Below are 6,048 nucleotides of genomic sequence, written 5' to 3' on the forward strand. Positions count from 1 at the left end.
GTTTGGGCAATTTATTAATTTATTTTCCATTATAACTTGGTTATATTGGAAAATAACGTAATTCTTAAGATGGAGTGCCAAAGGGAAACCTTTAGAGGCATTCCATTTTGCATTCCACCATAATAGAAGTCTATTGGAGCATAACGGATGCATTATGTTGCCAATAGACTTCTGTTATGATGGAATACAAAATAAAATGCTTCTAAAGGTGTCCCTTTTGCACTCCATCTTAAGTATTATGTTTTTTTCCGATATAACCATGTTATAATGAAAAATAATAAAGTGAAGTTTGGGTCCCCATTGACTTCAATAGGGTTTGGGTTCAAGTTTGGGTCAAGTTCGGGTCCCGAACAGGTTTGCGCATCTCTATCCTTTAATCAAGCGCTTCTTGATTCAGTAAGTTGTGGGGTTTTTTTTCAGCATACAATCAAAGTGTACAAGCACGTCGTGTACACTTTGATTGTAGCCATGTTGTGTTAGTGATTTTTCATGGACGCATAGACTTCAATGGTTGTGTTTGGTCCACATCACGGACCAAGGAAGTGCATGTGTCTCTGATTTTTTCACGGGGTAAAAAACTACTAATATGTGAACAGACACATTGAAATCAATGAGTATGTGTGATGTCCAGAGAAAACACAGACAGCACATGTCAATGGAAATATGAATGAGGCCTTGGGGAGAAAAGCACATAGATTTTAGTTTACTTGGTAAATGTGGTTGGGCTACTGGCATCACTGCCCTTGTCACGCCCCCTTTCTGAGAAAGTAACAAAGGTGGTGAGGGAAACATCACTTACCCAAAAATATTTGCATGGTGTTGTTGTGTTTGCAACTTTTTTATGCCAGAAAAACTTGTGTGTAGTTATGATAAATCTGCCCCATGATGTGTACCACACTAGACAAATTGCAAATAGCCGCCTACAAATTATATTTCTTCGTAAGATTATGATTTCAGTGATCTTTGTCCACCCCAGTGTTATGGCTAAATCCTTGTTTTCAGATATGTGGAGGGAAATTATTTAATCACTTCATAGCCCTCCATTGCATCGTGTATTCTGCGATCTGGGCCGTGCTCACATTAACACCTAAGAGCAATTTCTTAAAAGTGATTCTCCGGGACCATGAATAAATCCTGACTTACACAAAACCTGTTGAGAGAAGATTGTTTCACACTACTTACCCTTCTGTCTTGCCATGGATTCCATGCTCTGGACTGTGCTCATGTGGCCGATCCAAACAACACCTCAGACTGAGCACAGTCCAGATCATGGAATCTGCGACAAGACAGAGGTAAGTCGTAGTGAAATGATCTTCTTTCCACAGGTTTTCTGCATATCAGTATTTAGCCATATTCCTGAAAAATATATCATTCATGTTGTAACTTCTCCTTTTCTGTTAGATGACATCCTATGTACTTTAGTCTTTTCCTGTTTGTCAGTCATGCTTCACAAAGCTGGAGAGAGGAGTTTCTTTTGATCTATATCATCACTTCTCAAGGTAAATTCAATAAAAAGCCTAAAAACATATCCGGTCATATCCATTGTATCTCCCATACTGGAATTGTACATGCAAATAGTGTCGCTAGGGTAATGATTATAGCGAGTTCACTTTCTTCCATTGCTTGTACAAGAGATTGCTGCTGCCACTTATCAGAGACTTTTCTCACTTACATTAGTAGCAGAGTATTGCATTTTATGCGATAAAAACTGCATCCATGTGCAGGCAGCCTTAGATACTGTAGTTTTGTGTTTTCTTATCTCATCAAGTAAAAAAGAGGGTTAAGCAGCACTCCAGGTCCCAATATAGGGACAGTTGCCAATAGAAACCTGGATAGGTTGGTGCTCGCGGATCAGGATCCTGGCTAAGGGTCCCATAAGTATACAAATAAAGAAGAAAATCCACAGCACTCCTCAGTTCTGGTGAATAAGCTGGTTACTTTATTGGTAACAGCAGCATTGGAATAGCAACGTTTCAACCATCTCTGGTCTTTATCAAGCTATGAGATCATGTAGTGACATGTGCCTCAATGGGTGTGTCTCCCATCAATAGAACAGCAAAAATCAACATGTGAGATAACTTCAGTGTTTAAGATTCAGCCTATCAGGTGGCTGGGTGTAGTTAATTGAATCATTAACTTATCGTTTATGCATAAAATCACATAATACTTACTGGTGGGGGAGGGACCATGTGAAAACCGCGCTCAGTCAGGAGGTGAAATGGCGCCAAAAACCGGCATGTTCCAATTCCATATGCGCCTGCGCCGAGTCCCCACATCCACAGGGGGAGGGATTATAAGGCGGCCAATAGAAAAATTGGTTGCCCGTGACGTCTGCTGTTGCCGGGGGCGGGGGGCAGATCCCAGTGAAGGGAATGTCCTCCGGCCGCGGCGCCAATCAGAGCACAGGCACCGATGACGTCTATTGTTGCTACAGGTGGCTTCCTGGATCTGGTTACCCTGGTTTTTCCTCCATCGTCTGTGTTTTCGTCCCCCCCTCCTCTGTCGGTATTGCTTGCACCTTGTCCTAAAAAATGAATGTCGTCGCTAAGATCCTCTGAAGACTCTGTAGCTGTGTTTCCAGCGTCTCTCCTCTTATTATTTGGGCGCCGGGATCTGGGTTTTGTTCTTGATTGACTGCCCTCTTGACTGGACTGTCTGGATTCGAAACTGGAGGAATCGGACAGCACAGTGGGACGGGACAATACATGCGATGCATCATCATCTCTCATCTCCGACTCCGATTCTCCGGCCGCCGGCTCAGTGCTGAGGAGCCTGCCTGCGCCTGCTGTGTCTGTGCTGTCTGACATGTGCCACTGACATGTGCCACTCTTTAGAGTGCTTAGCCGCTCAGGCGGCACAGCATGAGGGGCGCTGCCGGCCAGCGCAACTGTTAAGTTAACTTATAACCAAAGTTTTTTTTTTTTTAACTGCACCGGGCGCCCCCTGCTAAATGGCACCCTAGGCAACTCCAAGTGAACAGAGCTTAGCCCCACCCAGGCAAGTTGATACTAGTCGTGACGTCACTGGGCCAGAGGTAAACAGTGAGAAGGCCGCAACGCTAGTGAACGCTATCACTTATTAACCCCTTATGAACCCCTGATCACCCATGATCACCCCATATAGACTCCCTGATCACCCCCCTGTCATTGATCACCCCCCTGTAAGGCTCCATTCAGACGTCCGTATGATTTTTACGGATCCACGGATACATGTGCCAAAAAAAAAAAATTCTATGAACTCGCCATGCCCCATATTGAATACCTTGGGGTGTCTTCTTTTCAAAATGGGGTCACATGTGGGGTATTTATACTGCCCTGGCTTTTTAGGGGCCCTAAAGCGTGAGAAGAAGTCTGGGATCCAAATGTCTAGAAATGCCCTCCTAAAAGGAATTTGGGCCGCTTTGCGCATCTAGGCTGCAAAAAAGTGTCACACATGTGGTATCGCCATACTCAGGAGAAGTTGGGGAATGTGTTTTGGGGTGTCATTTTACATATACCCATGCTGGGTGAGATAAATATCTTGGTCAAATGCCAACTTTGTATAAAAAAATGGGAAAAGTTGTCTTTTGCCAAGATATTTCTCTCACCAAGCATGGGTATATGTAAAATGACACCCCAAAACACATTCCCAGACAGTAGAAAACACCCACAAATGACCCCATTTCGGAAAGTGAGTTCATAGAACTTTTTATTTTCTGTCACAAGTTAGCGGAAAATGATGATTTATTTTTTTATTTTATTTTTTCTTACTAAGTCTCATATTCCACTAACTTTTGACAAAAAATAAAAACTTACTCCAACAAGGTGGGATCAATACTGGTGTATGGGCCCGCCAGTCTTGATAAATCTTCCGCCTAGTCTTCCTTACATAGTTCATGATGCACTCTGTTTATTCTAAGATACTTCACATGTATTTTTACCCTTATTTAACAGAGCTTTGTTATTGGAGACAATGATCTATGTGTAGCAATGTTTGCAATTTTAGCACCTTTTTTCTTCCCGTAGGTACACATTTTGCTGAACAGGTTTACCGTTTGTTGTTGATGACTTCTGGTAAGTGGTATGGAGAGCTGTTTACTCTATACTAACATGTGAATAATCTGATATCATACCATGAATGTGCTCATTGATCAGACAGGAAGATAAATCTGGTGATATAAGGAAGTGAAATCTCTTTCAGTTGGGTTCAGGAGACAACAAAGCATTCACTCCACAAAATTCTGCCACAAGGTCATATTACTCATAATGGACGGTGCCAATCTGTAGATGAGAAGACAAGGATCGCACATCCACATGCCATGTATTGATTTTTGACTTCTCAGCAAAATTGATAAACGTCTCCATGAGGCACCTTGTGTACATTTTGATCAAAATGCAAAGGCTCTTTCACCACATCAAGGTGGCCCAGGAGCCCAACAACATCCCTGCTGTCAGGCTAAGCTCCCTTTGGACTGGGCCTCATAATCCCAAATGCTCGGCACCACAACAAAAACAGCAATGCAGCGTGACATCGGCCTCTGTCTTGTGCGTACTGGCCTCCGATACTTATTTCTCTCACCCAGCATGGGTATATGTAAAATGACACCCCAAAATAAATTCCTCAACTTCTCCTGAGTACGGCGATACCAGATGTGTGACACCTTTTTGCAGCCTAGGTGGGCAAAGGGGCACACATTCCAAAGAGCACCTTTCGGATTTCACCGGTCATTTTTTACAGATTTTGATTTCAAACTACTTCCCACACATTTGGGCCCCTAAAATGCCAGGGGAGTATAACTACCCCACAAGTGACCCCATTTTGGAAAGAAGACACCCCAAGGTATTTCGTGATGGGCATAGTGAGTTCATGGAAGTTTTTATTTTTTGTCACAAGTTAGTGGAATATGAGACTTTGTAAGAAAAAATAAAATAAAAAAATAAATTATAATTTTCCGCTAACTTGTGACAACAAATGACCCCATTTCGGAAAGTAGACACCCTAAGGTATTCACTGATGGGCATAGTGAGTTCATAGAACTTTTTATTTTTTGTCACAAGTTAGCGGAAAATGATGATTTATTATTTTATTTTATTTTTTCTTACAAAGTCTCATATTCCACTAACTTTTTACAAAAAATAAAAACTTACTCCAACAAGGTGGGATCAATACTGGTGTATGGGCCCGCCAGTCTTGATAAATCTTCCGCCTAGTCTTCCTTACATAGTTCTTGATGCACTCTGTTTATTCTAAGATACTTCACATGTATTTTTACCCTTATTTAACAGAGCTTTGTTATTGGAGACAATGATCTATGTGTAGCAATGTTTGCATTTTTAGCACCTTTTTTCTTCCCGTAGGTACACATTTTGCTGTTTCCCAGAACAGGTTTACCGTTTGTTGTTGATGACTTCTGGTAAGTGGTATGGAGAGCTGTTTACTCTATACTAACATGTGAATAATCTGATATCATACCATGAATGTGCTCATCGATCAGACAGGAAGATAAATCTGGTGATATAAGGAAGTGAAATCTCTTTCAGTTGGGTTCATGAGACAACAAAGCATTCACTCCACAAAATTCTGCCACACGGTCATATTACTCATAATGGACGGTGCCAATCTTTAGATGAGAAGACAAGGATCGCACATCCACATGCCATGTATTGATTTTTGACTTCTCAGCAAAATTGATAAACGTCTCCATGAGGTACCTTGTGTACATTTTGATCAAAATGCAAAGGCTCTTTCACAACATCAAGGTGGCCCAGCAGCCCAACAACATCCCTGCTGTCAGGATAAGCCCCCTTTGGACTGGGCCTCATAATCCCAAATGCTCGGCACCACAACAAAAACAGCAATGCAGCGTGACATCGGCCTCTGTCTTGTGCGTACTGGCCTCCGATACTTATTTCTCTCACCCAGCATGGGTATATGTAAAATGACACCCCAAAATACATTCCTCAACTTCTCCTGAGTACAGCGATACCAGATGTGTGACACCTTTTTGCAGCCTAGGTGGGCAAAGGGGCACACATTCCAAAGTGCACCTTTCGGATTTCACCGGTCATT

Source organism: Bufo gargarizans, chromosome 3, assembly GCF_014858855.1.
Source record: "Bufo gargarizans isolate SCDJY-AF-19 chromosome 3, ASM1485885v1, whole genome shotgun sequence".
Taxonomy (NCBI): domain Eukaryota; kingdom Metazoa; phylum Chordata; class Amphibia; order Anura; family Bufonidae; genus Bufo; species Bufo gargarizans.